General features: G+C 45.0%; 1 protein-coding gene across 1 annotated transcript in view; it reads right to left on the bottom strand.

The window, feature by feature from the left end:
- LOC126106477 (mannose-binding protein C-like) overlaps positions 1-19,878 on the bottom strand; it is a 98,603-nt gene extending 78,725 nt beyond the window's left edge. Inside the window, exon 1 of the mRNA XM_049912777.1 lies at positions 19,836-19,878. The gene's annotated coding sequence lies outside the window, so the exon portion shown is untranslated. The remainder of the gene's footprint in view (positions 1-19,835) is intronic.
- Positions 19,879-20,301: the final 423 nt, after the last annotated feature.

The following is a 20,301-nucleotide window of genomic DNA, read 5'->3' as shown; positions in this document are numbered from 1 at the left end:
TTGTCCCGATTCCCAAGCCGGGGAAGGACAAGCACTTGCCTTCCAGTTATCGACCTATCTCGCTTACCAGCTGTGTCTGTAAAGTGATGGAGCGAATGGTTAACTCTCGATTGGTTTGGCTGCTCGAGTCTCGACGCCTACTTACCAATGTACAATGTGGATTTCGTAGGCGCCGCTCTGCTGTTGACCATATGGTTACCTTGTCGACCTTCATTATGAATAACTTCTTGCGGAAGCGCCCGATCGCGGCTGTGTTCTTTGATTTGGAGAAGGCTTCCGACACCTGTTGGAGGGCGGGCATTCTCCGCACCATGCATACATGGGGCCTTCGCGGTCGCCTCCCTCTTTTTATTCGTTCCTTTTTAATGGATCGACTGTTCAGGGTACGTGTGGGTTCTGTCCTGTCAGACACCTTTCGCCAGGAGAATGGGGTGCCACAGGGCTCAGTTTTGAGCGTCGCTCTCTTCGCCATCGCGATCAATCCAATGATGGATTGCCTCCCAGCTGATGTATCAGGCTCCCTTTTTGTGGACGATTTTACCATCTATTGCAGCGCGCAGTGTACACGTGTCCTGGAGCGCTGTCTTCAGCGTTCTCTTGACCGTCTTTACTCCTGGAGTGTCGCCAATGGCTTCCGTTTTTCTGCCGAGAAGACGGTCTGTATTAACTTCTGGCGCTACAAAGAGTTTCTCCCACCGTCCTTACGACTCGGTCCCGTTGCTCTCCCAATCGTGGAGACAACCAAATTTTTAGGCCTTACATTTGACAGGAAACTTAGCTGGTCTCCACATGTGTCATATTTGGCCGCCCGTTGTACCCGTTCTTTAAATGTCCTCCGTGTTCTCAGTGGTATGTCGTGGGGAGCGGATCGAACCGTCCTACTTCGTCTATATCGGTCGATCGTCCGCTCCAAGCTGGATTATGGGAGCTTCGTATACTCCTCTGCACGGCCATCCATCTTACGCCGCCTCAACTCCATACAACATCGGGGTTTACGACTTGCGATCGGAGCATTTTATGCTAGTCCCGTAGAGTGTCTTCATGCTGACGCTGGCGAATTGCCACTCACCTACCGGCGCGATATACTGCTTTGTCGGTATGCCTGTCGGCTACTGTCAATGCCCGACCATCCGTCTTATCGTTCCTTTTTTGACGACTCTCTCGACCGTCAATACGGGTTGTATGTCTCTGCCCTGCTACCCCCTGGAGTTCGCTTTCGTCGCCTCCTTCAACACCTTAATTTTTCACTCCCTGCAACCTTTCGAGTGGGCGAGAGCCACACGCCACCTTGGCTCCAGGCTCAGGTCCGCGTTCACCTTGACCTCAGCTCGCTCCCAAAAGAGGTTACCCCCGGTTCGGTCTACCACTCCCGTTTTTTGGAACTTCGTTCGAAGTTCATCAACATGACTTTCATTTATACAGATGGCTCTAAGACCAATGACGGGGTCGGGTGTTCCTTTATTGTCGGGGCACAAAGTTTCAAATGCCGGCTCCATGGCCATTGTTCGGTCTTCACAGCTGAGCTCTTTGCCCTCTACCAGGCTGTTCTTTACATCTGCCGCCACCGACATTCTGCTTAAGTCATCTGCTCCGACTCCCTGAGCGCCATCCAGAGCCTCAGTGACCCGTACCCGGTTCACCCTTTCGTACACCGGATCCAACGCTCTCTTCAGCAGCTGGTGGACGTCGGTTCTCCGGTTAGCTTTATGTGGGTTCCTGGCCATGTCGGTATCCCTGGGAACGAAGCTGCAGATGCCGCGGCCAAGGCTGCGGTCCTCCAGCCTCGGACAGCTTCTTGTTGTGTCCTTTCGTCCGATTTTAGCAGGGTCATTTGTCGGCGCATTGTGTCGCTGTGGCATGCCGATTGGGCTGCACTTACAGACAACAAGCTTCGGGCCTTAAATCTCTTCCCGTGGCTTGGACGTCCTCCTCACGCCCTTCTCGGCGGGAGGAGGTAGTTTTGGCCCGGTTAAGAATTGGACACTGCCGGTTCAGCCATCGCCATCTGCTGACGGCTGCGCCAGCGCCGTTCTGCCCATGTGGGTACTTGCTGACGGTTCGACACATTTTAATGTCCTGTCCATATTTTAACACACTGCGTCTAGATCTTAACCTGCCAAGTACTTTCGATGCCATTTTAGCGGATGACCCACGAGCAGTTGCTCGTGTTCTTCGTTTTATCAATTTGACAAACCTCTCTCAGGACATTTGATGATGCTGTTTTTTAATCCTATGCCTGTCAGTCTGTCTTTTATCGTGTTTTCCCTTTTAGTTGTTGTTGTCCACTTGTGCCTCGCGGTGCACTCTTAGAGTAGTCAGGGCGCTAATGACCATTGAAGTTGTGCGCCCTAAAACCGCAAAAAAAAAAGCCTTCTTCCGTTATGGTGTAGAAGTTGGCGCCCTGGGGCGTGACCCTCGGCTTCGGCAACACTTCAGAGCAAGGTGCCGACACATGCGAAAAAGAAGGCCAGAGGTCGGAATTTTCTTTATGGGTAGTCAAGGAAATGTTTCAGGCACGGGGTCAGAATCAACAGAAAGAGGCCTCAGAGAGTGACATAAAGATCGCCAACGAAACCATCCCTTTCTCTTGGGGCACTGATACCCACACACTTCTTGGTATGACACGGAAGGTGTAATGTGGGCTAATGGTCCCACATTGTCATCAAATTTCTTCAAAATTCTGTCCAGCACCACAGTGGATTTATCACATGATGGGAACGCCGTCACACCCACATTTCATCCCTTCTTTTGACGTGTTTTGGATGTAGGTTAGAACTGTGACACCCTGTGTTGAAATCTACATCTACATCCATACTCCGCAAGCCACCTGACGGTGTGTGGCGGAGGGTATCTTGAGTACTTCTATCGGTTCTCCCTTCTATTCCAGTCTCTTATCGTTCGTGGAAAGAAGGATTGTCGGTATGCTTCTGTGTGGGCTCTAATCTCTCCGATTTTATCCGCTTGGTCTCTTCGCGAGATATACGTAGGAGGGAGCAATATACTGCTTGACTGCTCGGTGACCGTATGTTCTCGAAACTTCAACAAAAGCCCGTACCGAGCTACTGAGCGTCTCTCCTGCAGAGTCTTCCACTGGAGTTTATCTATCATCTCCGTAACACTTTCGCGATTACTAAATGATCCTGTAACGAAGCGCGCTGCTCTCCGTTGGATCTTCTCTATCTCTTCTATCAACCCTATCTGGTACGGATTCCACACTGCTGAGCAGTAGTCAAGCAGTGGGCGAACAAGCGTACTGTAACCTATTTCCTTTGTTTTCGGATTGTATTTCCTTAGGATTCTTCCAATGAATCTCAGTCTGGCATCTGCTTTACCGACGATCAACTTTATACGATCATTCCATTTTAAATCACTCCTAATGCCTACTCCCTGGTAATTTATGGAATTAACTGCTTCCAGTTGGTGACCTGCTACATTGTAGCTAAATGATAAGGGATCTTTCTTTCTATGTATTCGCAGCACATTACACTTGTCTACATTGAGATTCAATTGCCATTCCCTGCACCATGCGTCAATTCGTTGCAGATCCTCCTGCATTTCAGCACAATTTTCCATTGTTACAACCTCTCGATATACCACAGCATCATCCGCAAAAGGCCTCAGTGAACTTCCGATGTCATCCACAAGGTCATTTATGTATATTGTGAATAGCAATGGTCCTACGACACTCCCCTGCGGCACACCTGAAATCACTCTTACTTCGGAAGACTTCTCTCCATTGAGAATGACATGCTGCGTTCTGTTATCTAGGAACTCGTCAGTCCAATCACGCAATTGGTCTGATAGTCCATATGCTCTTACTTTGTTCATTAAACGACTGTGGGGAACTGTGGTTTTCTTACAGGTGGCCAAGGAAAACATTTCAGATGTACCACCGCTCAGAACTGACAGGAAGAGGCCCTAGGGTTTGACATAGAGGGCGTTTATTACCACAGATTTATGGGTTTAAAATGATAGTTCGCATTGTAATGAGTAAGAGGACAATGTTCCTAACAACGTTTGACATTGCTGCCACACCGCCTGCCCCCTCCCCGAAGGGGAGGACATCGAACGTGATCCCACACCTTCGGAGTGCAGTGAGATCGCAGTTTGTGCTCTGGTGTACAGTGTGGAACCACTACGAATCACACAAAACCTTCCTGGGAAAGTTGAACGCGATCCGAAGCAGCAAACGGTGCTTAAGCATTTTCAGTCATCCTACTTTGCGCCGTCCTATGCTTTTAAGGCCTTCAGCCTAAATTAAAGAACTGTTTCACGTAAGGCCTTTGGCATTTAAGAATGAAATGAATGTTATGGAGTTTTAAGTTCAAAATGGTTCAAATGGCTCTGAGCACTATGGGACTCAACATCTGTGGTCATCAGTCCCCTAGAACTTAGAACTACTTAAACCTAACTAACCTAAGGACATCACACACATCCATGCCCGAGGCAGGATTCGAACCTGCGACCGTAGCAGTGCCGCGGTTCCGGACTGAGCAGCTAGAACCGCTAGACCACCGCGGCCGGCGAGTTTTAAGTGGTAGGCCTTCAGCCGATTTGAATTTAACTTGTTTACTTTAGCCTAACTAAAGAACTGTTTTAAAATAAGGCTTGCCTGTTAAATTTCTGGTTATACTTGGGTTTTAAGTTATTGGCCTTCAGCCGTTTTTAAATGAAGGTGGCTTTCAGCCGGTAATTAAGCCCCAAGGATTAAAGCTGTGTGTTAGTCTTTTTTTTTAAAAAAATTCGGATCTTGTAGTGTTTAATCAAATAATAAAGTTGTATGTTCAAGTGTAACTGAGTGCCCTTATTTTGGCCCATTTCCACAATTTATACTGTCTGTTCTATTCTGCGGCATTAGCAGCGCGTTTCACAAATAACACCAGAAAAACTTTAAGTGTTTAGCTAATTTAGCAGCTCTTCTGATCGTAATTAAAAAGTCTTATATTGTAAGCTAAGAAAAGCTTTTCCACATTTTCACTGAGAAAATTATTCGGCTACCTGCGTAAATCTGTCTAGCGCCGTTGAAGAGCTGTTTAGTGAGAACCCTAGTAGATGGAGCTGAAGGATACTTGTAGACTGCTTTTCTTAGAGTGGGATATGGACTATATCCTAGTACTAGTAGATTCAGCGTTGCCTTGCAAAAGTGGTTCCGAAACACGGAAGTTTGATCTTGCAATACTCTTGTCTGTGTGCCTGACTTCATCTGAACAGAGAAGTGGTAGTGGGAATCCCGCAGACTTCCTTCTTCCTGCGGAATACTGATTGCAGACTGGTTCTGTCCTGCAGAAGTTGAAGGCTCATTGTCTAGCAGTACACTATCGTTGTAGCCCTTCAATGATCGAATTATTTCGGACACTGATCCGCCCTGTATTTGGAATGTGTAACATCGTTTTTTTTAATAATGTTTTTATAAAAAAAAAGATAGCTGAGTGGTCAGTGTGATAGAGTGCCGTTCTACGGGCCCGGGTTCCATTCCCGGCTGGGTCGGAGGTTTTCTCCGCTCAGGGACTGGGCGTTGTGTTGTCTTCATCACTTCATACCCATCCGGCGCGCAGGTCGCCCAGTGTGGCGTCGAATGTAGTGAGAGCTGCACCGAGGCGGCCGGACCTGCCCCGCAAGGGGCCTCCCGGCCAGTGACTCCAGACGCTCGTCTCCATTTATTTTTTTTTCCTGTTACTGTAATTTCCACTTCGTCGCAAGTGAGATATTTGGATTTAAATCTTGGGTCGAGTAATGTCGCAGCAATCTGCGAAGGATGTCATTTAACATACGAAAATTTCTTATTTAAATATTCAAGCAACGCATTTCTCATCTTTCCCACTGTCTGATCTTCACTTTCGCATTGAACTCGCAATTTTTGGTTCAATAAAGATAACGAAGGTATTATTACAGAAATGCATACATTACTCAGAAGTCCAATGTCCTTCGTAGAAAAATTGTAAGACGTCTACAAAGTGTTTTGTAACATTCCGCTCGGAACGGGAAAGTGTGGTAATTCAAATATGTTCAACAATATACTAGTATACTCACCTTTTTTGTTCCAAAAGTCTTTGCAACATCAAGTATGTGGTGTTCAAAAAAATGGTTCAAATGGCTCGGAGCACTATGGGACTTAACTGCTGAGGTCATCAGTCCCCTAGAACTTAGAACTACTTAAACCTAACTAACCTAAGGATATCACACACATTCACGCCCGAGCAAGGATTCGAACCTGCGACCGTATCGGTTTTGCGGTTCCAGATTGTAGTGCCTAGAACCGCTCGGCCACACCGGCCGGCTATGTGCTGTTCCATCTCACATGCACATCTTGTATCAAAGCAGACTTGGGCTCTCTACACTGATTCTGTTCGTGTGTTAATTGCCGGCCGCAGTGGCCGAGTGGTTCTAGGCGCTACAGTCTGGAGCCGCGCGACCGCACCGTCGACAGGTTCGAACCGTGCTTCGGGCGTGGATGTGTGTGATGTCCTTAGGTGAGTTAGGTTTAAGTAGTTCTAAGTTCTAGGGGACTGATCACCTCATAAGTTAAGTCCCATAGTGCTCAGAGCCATTTCAACCACTTTTGTGTGTTAATTTTCCGGAAGCTTGTTCACTGTGGTCGAAGCGGTCCACTGTTTTCCTGCACTTTTGTTACTATAGCTTTGGTTTGTTCACTTGAGAAAAGGGAATGTTTTACCACCAACTGCAGCTTGTATGACACACAACCTATAGACTCATATTGCCCACACATTGCACAAACCATATTTGGTGCACTGTCACGTAATATCACAAAAACCCTGCCCCTTATGCTGCATTCAGTAACCATGTCTGTTAACTTTTGTCCGATAAATTGACCAGTACGATCTTGTTCTAACACAGCTGCCACCAGTGTAACATTCGAACGTTGCTGCTCAGTGATGAAGTGCCCTGTAGGGCTGACAAGTGAGCATGTTTTGCTTGCGTTTGTTCATTTGCCACTGGTGGCACTTAACCACTCACGTTTCGCCATCACATTCTTTACTTTGGCTTTCACTTTGTTGTAGATGTGCGACATCAGCGTTGATCTGAACAATTTTTGAAATTTGATTCAGTATTTGTAACAGCCTGTGGATGAGTAAAATTGAGCCGTCGTCTACCAAAAAATATAAATTTCTACATCATAATAGCTTTGTCTATTCTTTTCGTAATTTCATGGTAGTCTGTCCATGCGCAGACTTAGTGGTCAAACTCGGAATGGTTGACTGAATTAGATTGGGTTCCCATCCTTGACGGTACTCAAGCAGACTGGAATCCACCCGCTTTAAATTGGTTTCATTTTTTAAATAGTCTAGTTCTGACTGACGTTTTAAAACCTGGTTATATTCTGAGCCATGAAACTTTGATACATCTTTCAATCCACGAAGTGTTTGTCTCTTGGGTTCATGGTTGCCTAACGAATGTGTTTTGTTGCAAACTGAACAAAATGGCTTTCAGATAAATCGATGGTACTTTTATTAAATTACTTCCAAATTGGATTCTTTTCCCCTTGTTATGACATTTTATACTAAAAAAATTGAAGTAAGCTATAAAGTAAGTAAACTGAACTAGATATAGCTACCACAAAAAATTTCACGTCATATTAAAAACTTTACAGTCCTGCATGTCTTTGTACAGGAAGATAGTCTTCAGGTGTACTACAAGCGTGCCAAGTAGATACTACGAAATTCTACACGCTGAGACCTGCCTAATGGCAGATACAATACAAAATACACTGAAAGGAATAATTTGTTTGCTTCCATAAGTAGCATTTACAATCCCTTCTTTCTTCAAACAACCATCTTCACTTCCGTTTCTGCAGTCGACAAACAACCTGACATATCTCCCGTTCGTCATTCCTAATTAAGTAATTCATATTACTTACATTCCTTACGTTCAGTAGACCAACATTAATCAGTGCTACGGATTCGAAAAATAACATCACGGTTCTGACTAACTGATTTACGGAAACTGAACCGAAAAAGATGTGTAGTAGACGATCAATGTTTTCTAAACTCATGTTAGCTCGCTTTCAAGGAAACACATTAATACGACAGTATTCAGCACACCAATATCATAATCCATTCCATTACGTACAATACTGAGTAAGTTAAATTGTTATTAACTCAGTATCAGAATATCACTATCAGGTACGATTACATTATATTGTGATCAACAAAATACTAACAGTTTTTACATGTAAGGGAAGACTCTCCATAATAGGTTGCATTCACGTGAGGTCTCCATCCGGAACATATCGTCACCTGGGCACAGTATTTCGGTGGTTCACCTGGCCGCCATCTTCAGGTGAGTAAGCCGTCGCACTAACTCGCCGGAACTGATGTGCGACGGCCTACTCACCTAAAGATGGCGGCCAGGTGAACCACCGAAATACTGTGCCCAGGTGACGGTATGTTCCGGATGGAGACCTCACATGAATGCAACCTATTATTACGCCAGGAAAGTTTACCGAGCTACTCCTATAATAGTTAAACGGTGGCCCGCCGACTGAGGTTGAGCACTGACTGAACCCATTTCGAACGCGACTCGACTTGATCCGTGAGTGCAGAAAACCTGGTTTCGGCTGAGCCGAGGATTCGGCTGATTTTTGGCCGTAACTGGCACTGCGTCCGAAATCAATATTTTTGGGAGAGGCCGAAATTTCGATCAGTGCTCAGCAAGGGGTTTCTGTGGCAGGGCGCTCGACAATGTCCCTGGGTCCCAACTCTCGCCATACGAGGGTATGTCCAGTATTGTTGAACAGATCATTTGGATGGTCCGTGTGTTATGGTGTGGTGAGGCACGGTACAATCAGCAATTACCTTTATTATGACACTGTGATCCTTCAATATGTGCATCGTTTCAGGGATGCCTTCCGCCCTGAACTCATTTTTATGGATGACAACGCACACGTGCAGGTTCTCCTGGATGGGAGGATATTCGGCGAATGGACTCGCCTGCCCATTCCCCCAACTTAAATTCGACCTAGCGTGTGTGAGATGCATTGGGATGACATGCACCACCGACCATTCAGCGGTCGCCTGCTGCTGTGGTGGACGATGGAACTCCCTACCACGAGACCTCTGTACTAACGTTGTGGCCAGCATGATGAGAGTACGTTGTAGAGCATCCAGTGCCGTCCCTAGTGACCACACACCATATTAAGAACCGTGTCCCGCCTTTTGCGATGTCCAGGTGACCATCATGAATTGCGATGACTACAGTGGAATTATTGTCTTTTATTCAAAGTGTCACATTACATTCTTTTCGTAGTGACAGTTACGATAACAATTTGCTGGACTGTTGTACAGGGTGTGACGGGTGTAGGTGTGCTGGCGTAAGCTGTCGCCAGCAAATAGGTCGGCAAAGATGTAGCAAGAAGATCGACAGAAGACGCTGGATCGAGTGCGCCTGTCAGAAGAGAGGCCAGAGACACACCGACAAGCGACACGCCGCCAACGCCCTCTCCACCGCAACTATTTAGATCGCCATCGCTGTCCGGAGGGCTCAGTCTGTCACTAGCTCAGTCTCAATCACTGGCTCAGTCGGCGACGCACCAACTCGCATTCTAGTTTGGCGCCTGTCATTCATTGCATAGTGGTACTTGTACTTCACCAGCAGTGAGACAAATGTGGCCTACTACAAAAGAGCTTGTACCATACACATGGACTTTCTTAAAGATAGGTAGCTTCCTTATTATGTAACTAAAGAACCCCGTTAATATATGTGTTCAGCGGTGTTTTAGAAAGACGATACCGGCCAACGAACAACATCCTTTCCCTTGCTTCCCACGGTACAAGACTCTACAATGGCAACAAAGATCCAACAATATTTACACATCTGTTACCTTGACATGTACAAAAATCAGTGTTTCGGTCGTTTTTCTCTGCACCGAACAGTCTTCCCACAAACACGCCATGCCACGGTTCGCACAGCTCCCTCCATCGGAGGTTCGAGTCCTCTCTCAGGCTTGATTGTGTGTGATGTCCTTAGCGTAAGTTAGTTTAAGTTAGATTAAGTAGTGTGTAAGGCTTGGGATCGATGACCTCAGCAGTTTGGTCTATAGGAACTTACCATAAATTTCCTTTCCACAAACACGTGAGAAACTTTACAAACTGGTGTTTCCCACATCGTCGTAACTGCACCACTAAGTGGACTACGCCTGTCAGTATAGTCTAACGATTTTGCGTCCACATATCCACATATCCACATTTCAACACCTGACCTGCTGCCCAGGGGCAAACAAGCATTAATGGCTTGTTCTTGCCACTTTTACTAGGAGGTACTATGCAATCTAAAAACATATGACTTGTAATACATATAATTATTAGTCTGAAAATGACGTAAATAATGTTTTTCATTGCAGCCTCCTCAGTCACCAAGAGAAATATACCCATTACACTCTGTACATACAATTACAACACAAAATAAGAATTTATCTTTCATGTAGAATTAAGCCTCCTTGTTCACAGCGAGGGTCTGTATTTTACTGCTACGTTACTCAATAAACTCTCATCAGGCATAAATTTAGAATCCATGCTGACTGAAAAAGAAATTTACAACGTGGAAAGCAGGCTAGATGCTGCACCACGACAATGCGGGGCCGCATATTGCCCATGTTGTTGCCGAATATCTTGCAAAAATCAACGTGAACTGCATCCCTCACCCTCGCTATAGTCCGGATTTAGCCCCATGTGACTTTCTTCTATTGCCTAACATGAAGAAACGCCTTAGTGGGAGGCCAAATCAGTCATCAGAAGCAGTGGTCAAGGCTGCGGAGGCGATTTTGAAGGGCCTCTCAAAAATGGTTTCCAGCAAGTATTTGAAGACTGGCGGAAACGCTGGGACAAGTGCATCGCATTCATGGAAAACTACTTTGAGAAGGACCATCAAAATTATGAGGCTGAGTAAAGGTATGTTGTCAAAAAAATTATGATCATTCATTACTGAACAGCCCTCATACTAAAGAGACTGCCTCCACCACACTTGAGCCGGCCACTGTGGCCGAGCCGTTCTAGGCGCTTCAATCCGGAACCGCGCTGCTGCTGCGGTCGCAGGTTCGAATCCTACCTCGGGCAGTGTGTTATGTCCTTAGGTTAGTTAGGTTTAAGTAGTTCTAAGTCTATGGGACTGATGACCTCAGATGCTAGGTCCCATCGTGCTTAGAGCCATTTGAACCAAACTCTTAATCGATGGTACTATCGGGAAATGTTGCGACTTTTGCGAGAAAATCGTCCCCTTTTAGAAAACTGCCGGGTGGTCTGCGATCCTTACCAGACAGTATTAACGAATACATCGAGAAAGTACAAAGAAGAGCAGCACATTTTGTATTATCGCGTAATAGGAGGTGGGGGGGGGGGGGAGGGGAAGAGTCACGGTGATGATACAGGATGTGCGATGGACACCATTAAAACAAAAGCGTTTCTCATTGCGGCGAAATCATCTCACTAAATTTCAATCACCGACTTTCTCCACTTAGCGCGAAAATATTTTATTGATGTCGACCAACATAGGGAGAACGACTACAACATATGGAAACAGGAAGCCGCAACTCTGGATTTGGATTGTTTGGGGGAAGAGACCAAACAGCGAGGTCATCGGTCTCATCAGATTAGGGAAGGAAGGGGAAGGAAATCGGCCGTGCCCTTTCAAAGGAACCATCCCGGCATTTGCCTGGAGCGATTTAGGGAAATCACGGAAAATCCAAATCAGGATGGCCGGACGCGGAATTGAACCGTCGTCCTCCTGAATGCGAGTCTAGTGTCCGCAACTCTGAACCGTTTTCCAGAAAACAGAGTTTGAACATTTCACGCGTTCTTACCTAATTCCGGGGCTCACGAAAAAAACAGGCGTACGTCACAGCACGTGACACTGCAGAGCCAGCAGCCATCACCGTAGGGGAGCGAGTAACGATTTCACACGAGTTTAAAAATTCTTGATTGCTTGTTTAAGTGGATTCAAGCTCTTGATAGCACACGACAAAGTTAAGACCTTTTGAGGTTACTTTTTAAATTATATTTTGATTTCTCGTCGGCCCTGCAGGGAACCGAGCGTTCGCGAAGCGTGGCGGACAAAGCGACTTGTGTGAGATGTCACAAATTCTTTACAGGGCCCGTGTATCCCGTCGGCCCTGAACTACTTCGAATGCTCGCCAGTAGCCAAAGATTCTGCAAGCAAGCGAGCAAGCGCGAGGTCTGTGATTCGAATCTCGCTTCCGGTACTCTTTTTTCTTTATTTAATTCCCCGTAATGCTAACAACAGATATTCGTGGTACGCCACGAAATTGTGTGATGAACAAGAACGGCTTACAGACGTAACCGAAGTCGTTTTGCAATACACACATTGAAAAAAACCCATGCACATGCAGAACTTTGACGTTCATTAAAAGTGTTGTATGAAGAAAGCACTCCGTCTTCAGACCACAAGTGGCCCATCGTAACCATCCGACCGCCGTGTCATGAACCAGCTGAGGATGCGGATAGGAGGGACGTGTGGCCAGTCGCTATGATGGTTTTCTTGGACCGGAGCCGCTACTGTCAGGTCGAGTAGCTACTCAAGTGGCATCACGAGGCTGGTGCACCCCGCAAAATGGCCAACAGCCTGGATGGTCACCCATCCAAGTGCCGGCCGCGCTCGACAGCGCTGTAAGTAACATAATATAAATAAAATGACTGTGCTGATTCGATTAAAAGTTGTTGTGTGTCCATTTTTTCCAACCTCATTAAGAAAATGTTTTTGTTTCTTTTTTCAGGATAAAGACTATGACAAGGTGTATCAAAAAGAATCATCCGATTTAAAAAATTATAACTGCTATGTTATTTGAGATGTGCCTGAACAGCGAACTGATGGAAAGAGCAAACTCCCGAGTTTTACATGGTTCGCGCTAGGTAGCAGCAGTATGCGCCCACTTCAGCTGTTGTGGTAATGTCGTGCGTTTTGTGTCCTAAGTTTCGCGCAGTGCGGGTCAGTTAATGACTGTTCAACGTCACTGGCGTACTAGGCATGGTGTGGATCCTCCTGCAGCACAGAGCATTAGACGACGGCATGAACAATTCCGAGAAACACGTTGTTTGTGTAAAGGGAAATCGCCAAGGCGTCCCCGAGTATCTGACAGAGAAAGGGTGTCTGATCCATTTTTATTTGTCGAGAACATTGTTACAGGAACTAAATATTTCGAAAAGGCGTGAGAACGTTCTTTTCCCACCGTTGAAGACTGATTCGAATGACTTGGTTTATCAGCAGGACGGGGCCCCGCCACCCTGGCATCTGGAACTGCGGGAACTTTTAGATCAAAGGATTACTGAACGATGGATCGGTTGCACTGGATAAAGTGATTCAGCCTTACATCACTGGCCTCTAACGTCATCGGATCTGATTCTTTCTTGTGAGAGTTTATAAAAGACTGTTGATGTGTCTCTGTTAACAACAACAATGAAGGAACTGAGGCATCCCATAACAGCAGCAGTGGAAGCTGTAACTCAAGAGACGCTCTCTGCAGTGTGGGAACAATTTGAATCCTGACATATGCCGTGCATCTCAAGGAGGGCATATTGAAAAGGAATGAAAAAAAAACTTTTTGAGATTCCCGTTCATCAAGAAACAAAATTCATTGTACATGTTTATTAGTTTCAGAACATGTTGTTGTTGTGGTCTTCAGTTCAGATACTGGTGTGATGCAGCTCTCCATGCTACTCTAATCTTTCCAAACGTCTTCATCTCCAAATAACTACTGCAGCCTACATCCTTCTGAATATGCTTAGTGTATTCATCTCTTGGTCTCCCTCTACGATTTTTACCCTCCACGCTTCACTCCAATACTAAGTTGGTGATTCCTTGATGCCTTATAATGTGTCGTACGAACCGATCCCTTCTTCTAGTCATGTTGTGCCACAAATTTCTCTTCTCCACAATTTTATTCCGTACCTCTTGATTAGATACGTGATCTGCCCATCTAATTTTCAGCATTGTTCTGTAGCACCACATTTCAAAAGCTTTTATTCTCTTCTTGTCTAAACTAGTTATCGTCCATGTTTCACTTCCGTACATGGATATACTGCATACAAATGCTTTCAGAAGCGACTTCCTGATGCTTAAATCTATACTCGATGTTAAAAATTTCTTTTTTTTTCAAAAACACTTTCCTTGTTGTAGCCAATCTACATTTTATATCATCTCTACTTCGACAGTCATCAGTTATTTTGCTTTCCAAATATCAAGCATCATTTACTACTTTAAGTGTCTCGTTTTCTAATCTAATTCCCTCAGCATTAATAACTGCCATCTAGTTTCTGTACAAATTGTAAATAGCCTTTCGCTTCCTGTATTTCATCCTTGCCACCTTCAGAATTTCACAGTATTCCAGTCAACATGGTGAAAGGCTTTCCCTAAGTCCACAAATGCTAGAAAAGTAGGTTTGCCTTTCCTTAACCTATCTTCTGAGATAATTCGTAGGATCAGTATTGCCTCGCGTGTTTCAAGTTCATAAATATAGACGTGCCAAATCGGATGATTCTTCTTGATACACCCTGTATGAATCAAAAAGAAAGACAAATGCAGGCAAGAAAAATTCGATCTACGGACCTAGCACTTCTGTAACTAACCACTTAAATTATTTTCTCTTCTTTTTTCCTACGTCATTGTCTCCTTCATTTGGTTTGACAGACGTAAAATGACACGCCTTCAAGTTAATCGTTGAACACTTCGCTCATTTTTTATTTTATTTTTTTCTTATTAAAGAATAAACACGTTGAGCTACAGTGCCGGTTTCTCGACTGCCGCTTCCTCTAGTATTAACGAGCATACAAACTCCATAAATACACGTAAAATTTTCAAACTCGATTTTCTCGAAAACGGTTGAGAGTTGCGTCTTCCTGTTTACATATCATGAGGTCGTAGTCGTGCCTAACAGCCGGCCGAGGTGGCCGAGCGGTTCGAGGGGCTGCAGTCTGGAACCGCGCGACCGCTACGGTCGCAGGTTCGAATCCTGCCTCGGGCATGGATGTGTGTGATGTCCTTAGGTTTAAGTAGTTCTAAGTTCTAGGGGACTGATGACTTTAGAAGCTGAGTCCCATAGTGCTCAGAGACACATGAACCATTTTCGTGCCTTACACGCCCTGTCAATGTGAGTAAAATCGGCGACGGTACAGCATCCTTGTCAATATTGAAGTAATAGAATGGAATGGTGATTGTTTGAAATATTTACGTCCTTACCGTTAAAAAATCTACATAACTATTCTGTACTTTTCAGGTTTGTAATACTACTGTTATTCTAATAAATCCAATTGTGTTCGCATATTTACTATGGCTGGTGAAGAGTGTTTGCACTGTACTCAGTTAACAGACAGTAACAGTTTCGGGGCCCCCACTTAAACTTGAATCAGTAGTTCAGTAATTCTTACAGTGTCGGTTTTTGTGAAGCGCAGTAATCTGTCTCGAAACATTTGTGTTCTAATAAATATAAGTGGCAATAAATTAGTAAGATCATAATACATTCAAGGTCCTCATGTTTCATTCACGTCCTGCACACTGAAAAGACTAATATGTTCCAATTATAAACCAACAATAGTTATACTAGTTAGAATAACAGTGTGATGGTCATTTCTATGTTGCTGTCTTTCAACAGAAAGCCACTTCTTGTCCAAATTCACTGCGCTCCTCCGTTATTAATTTGTAATGTATAAAGATAATTGTCTTTATATTAGAACAAATCAGCCCTCGGTCACAAATATTAAGTCAAAATTGAACAGGTTTCGAAGCTACTATGAGCTTCGTCTTCAGAATTAAACTAACAGTTCTAAAACATGATAGGTATATAAGATATTAATAAATTAAAGCGTGTACTGACTGGAAAGAGATGCAGTACTTACACGTCACATTCTAAAAATATCTAAGCCGGAAAGGCGAGGTCATGAAAAGTTGTAAGTAAGAGCCGCTAAGGGCTGCTCGTACCTGAGTGAACACGGGTTGTAACAATACTGAGGTGCCCACGTTAGAAAGTGTGGGCAATACTTCCTTCATTGTGACTTGGTTTTGTGACTAGTTTACAAAACAGATTCCAGTTTAAAATAGAGTGATATACAGCAGTCAGTTTTCTTGATTAACGGTATTTTAACTTGGATCACTTTTCCCTAATTAGACTGTCGACCGTCATTCACTTACATGAATACAGTGTTACTTTACAAACTGAACAGCAATGATTATAACTGCTACTACCTAGCAATAAACAATCTTTCTGGTTATGAAATGTAACCCTATTCCTTCTCATTGGCTCACTATCACTGTCAAATTCCTATCATAGGAGTGACATAATCGGTAACTTACTCCCGGACTAATAACCAGAAGTGTTAAGAGTTTAATATTAGTTGCTTCCTTTGTTGTAATTATAAGATACTCGTTCTGACATATAGTATCTGATGTCCTATACATGAAGCGTTAAACTGCAAGATGGTCGTTGTTCGGCAGATGAATGCGAACGTTTTTCCATTCTGTACAGCCTTCAATTGTCATAGCCGCGCGGGATTAGCAGAGCGGACTTGGGCGCTGCAGTCATGGACTGTGCGGCTGGTCCCGGCGGAGGTTCGAGTTCTCCCTCGGGCATGGTTGTATGTGTGTTTGTCTTTAGGATAATTTAGGTTAAGTAGTGTGTAATCTTAGGGACTGATGACCTTAGCAGTTAAGTCCCACAAGATTTCACACACATTTGGACATTCAAGTATCATACGAAAACAGCTTGAAGTCTAACATTGCACTTCCCTATGTTTAGATCATTAGTGTTTCGCTCGTCTGGCGGTAACATGTTTAATCTACGGAGCGCGTATATCAAAGCAGACCTTGAGACGGAATGGTTAAGTGCGGCATTGCACAGTTTTCCTTTACGTGTGGAATGAGTGTCGGTTAAATTTCTGTGTGATATCTGTATGTAGGAAGTTTATTTGGCCTGCTTCCCCCTTTTTTTTTTCTAATGTACAGTTTACGCAATGTGTTCATCTGCCGTGCGGCAGATACAGGGTGTTTCAAAAATGACCGGTATATTTGAAACGGCAATAAAAACTAAACGAGCAGCGATAGAAATACACCGTTTGTTGCAATATGCTTGGGACAACAGTACATTTTCAGGCAGACAAACTTTCGAAATTACAGTAGTTACAATTTTCAACAACAGATGGTGCTGCGGTCTGGGAAACTCTATAGTACGATATTTTCCACATATTCACCATGCGTAGCAATAATATGGCGTATTTTCTGAATGAAATTACCCGAAACCTTTGACAACGTGTCTGGCGGAATGGCTTCACATGCAGATGAGATGTACTGCTTCAGCTGTTCAATTGTTTCTGGATTCTGGCGGTACACCTGGTCTTTCAAGTGTCCCCACAGAAAGAAGTGACAGGGGTTCATGTCTGGCGAATAGGGAGGCCAATCCACGCCGCCTCCTGTATGTTTCGGATAGCCCAGAGCAATCACACGATCATCGAAATATTCATTCAGGAAATTAAAGACGTCGGCCGTGCGATGTGGCCGGACACCATCTTGCATAAACCACGAGGTGTTCGCAGTGTCGTCTAAGGCAGTTTGTACCGCCACAAATTCACGAAGAATGTCCAGATAGCGTGATGCAGTAATTGTTTCGGATCTGAAAAATGGGCCAATGATTCCTTTGGAAGAAATGGCGGCCCAGACCAGTACTTTTTGAGGATGCAGGGACGATGGGACTGCAACATGGGGCTTTTCGGTTCCCCATATGCGCCAGTTCTGTTTATTGACGAAGCCGTCCAGGTAAAAATAAGCTTCGTCAGTAAACCAAATGCTGCCCACATGCATATCGCCGTCATCAATCCTGTGCACTATATCGTTAGCGAATGTCTCTCGTGCAGCAATGGTAGCGGCGCTGAGGGGTTGCCGCGTTTGAATTTTGTACGGATAGAGGTGTAAACTCCGGCGCATGAGACGATACGTGGACGTTGGCGTCATTTGGACCGCAGCTGCAACACGGCGAACGGAAACCCGAGGCCGCTGTCGGATCACCTGCTGCACTAGCTGCGCGTTGCCCTCTCTGGTTGCCGTACGCGGTTGCCCTACCTTTCCAGCACGTTCATCCGTCACGTTCCCAGTCCATTGAAATTTTTCAAACAGATCCTTTATTGTATCGCTTTTCGGTCCTTTGGTTACATTAAACCTCCGTTGAAAACTTCGTCTTGTTGCAACAACACTGTGTTCTAGGCGGTGGAATTCCAACACCAGAAAAATCCTCTGTTCTAAGGAATAAACCACGTTATCTACAGCACACTTGCACGTTGTGAACAGCACACGCTTACAGCAGAAAGACGACGTACAGAATGGCGCACCCACAGACTGCGTTGTCTTCTATATCTTTCACATCACTTGCAGCGCCATCTGTTGTTGAAAATTGTAACTACATTAATTTCGAAAGTTTGTCCGCCTGAAAATGTACTGTTGTCCCAAGCATATTGCAACAAACGGTGTATTTCTATCGCTGCTCGTTTAGTTTTTATTGCCGTTTCAAATATACCGGTCATTTTTGAAACGCCCTGTATGTTGCTTACTGCAGCGCGGAAGGGAACTGTTGAGCTCTGTTTCTTGGGTAAGCTAACGATTCCGTCGTAATTTATCTTGGTGTGACGTCAGACCTCGGATGGCTCCCGAAAAACAAGGCTACAGGGGCGTCGTAAAGCGGGGCTCTTGGATTCAGCAATGAAAACCTCCGGTAAGAAGTTATATTACACTCTGAAACTATATGACGTGTTCTGTGGTTTAGTACTTTTTACTAATAAAGTGTATTATTAGGATTTTTTTTTTACAAGGGACCCTATTTTGGCAACCATTTTTCTCAACATCGCTGAGTATAAGGTTTAAGAAAATAATTTTCTGATAACTTTTAATTATATTTTATAAGAGTAAAAATTTAATCGTGGATGACATTATGAAGTACATATTCCACGCATTAAAAATTTAATTTTTAGAATTTTGTTTGAAATAAGAAACGAATGATGGTCCACGTTTGAACACTTTCCTCTGTAAGAATATACACGCTTCAACGAAAAATTTTATGGCGGGGGAGGGGGGGGGGGGGCCGTGTGACCCCACAGAACTCTCTTCTCTCTTCGTCCCCACCACCCTCCTCCTTGGATCCGTGCCTCGATGACGAAGATGGCGTGACGACAACGATGAACGCTTTGCACTGTCGTTTGGTGTAATGCGCTTGGGAAGAATTTATTTCAATCTTGACTGAGATTTTCACTCTGTAGCGGAGTGTGCGCTGATATGAAACTTCCTGGCACATTAAAACCGTGTGCCGGACCGAGACTCGAACTCGGGGCCTTTGCCTTTCGCGGGCAAGTGTTTCCTGGAAACATCTTTATGGAACACAGACGGAAGTCTGGTGGATGCTCCAAAAGGAAGAGAAAGATATTAACGAAGACATTCAGATACAGAATGAAAAAGACAGCCGGCCTGTGTGACGGACCGGTTATAGGCGCTTCAGCGTGGAAACGCGCGATCGTCTCGGGCATGGATGTGTGTGATGTCCTTAGGTTAGTCAGGTTTAAGTAGTTCTACGTTCTAGGGGACTGATGACATGAGACGTTCAGTCCCATAGTGCTCAGAGCCATTTGAACCATTTCGAAAAAGAGACAATCTACACTTGTCCGACTTTCGCTCGATTCTAGCGCACGTAAAATCTCGGTTGCACACTAACTGTAGGATTATCCACACGGCTTTTGAGCGACGAATGGAAGATTATTCTGACGGCGCTACGTACTACAGGTAGCGGCGGAGCCCTCCACTACATTTCTTACGCTACGGTCAGCCGCAGCGAGTGTACTCACTTGCCGATGCGCACCGCTGCCTTCACCTTGGCGCCTCCGTGTGGACTGCAGCCCAGCCCACAGCTGCCCGAGCCATCCGACGCCCGCCCGCCACCCCCACCACACCGGCACTGATTTCCGACAAACACAATCTCGCAACGAGTTCTTCAGAGCCGCAGTACGACTGGCAAAAGGAAAAAAGGCTCATCTTAATGTTTGCTAACCCTATCCATATACTACACGGCTTCATCATCTTCAACTGGAGAATCGTAACTGTCGTCAACAAAAATATTCGAGCCGATTGCAATATACAAATTAATTAACGATGTACGCCCCGATAGCTGAGTGGTCGGCGTGAAGGATTGCCGTCCTACGGGCGCGGGTTCGATTCCCGACTGGATCGGGGATTTTCTTCGCTCAGGGACTGGGCGTTGTGTCATCATTTCATACTCATACGGCACGCAGGTCGCCCAATGTGGCGTCGAAT

Source organism: Schistocerca cancellata, chromosome 10, assembly GCF_023864275.1.
Source record: "Schistocerca cancellata isolate TAMUIC-IGC-003103 chromosome 10, iqSchCanc2.1, whole genome shotgun sequence".
Taxonomy (NCBI): domain Eukaryota; kingdom Metazoa; phylum Arthropoda; class Insecta; order Orthoptera; family Acrididae; genus Schistocerca; species Schistocerca cancellata.
Note: the sequence above shows the minus strand (reverse complement) of the source record. Positions and strands in the feature narration are given on the sequence as shown.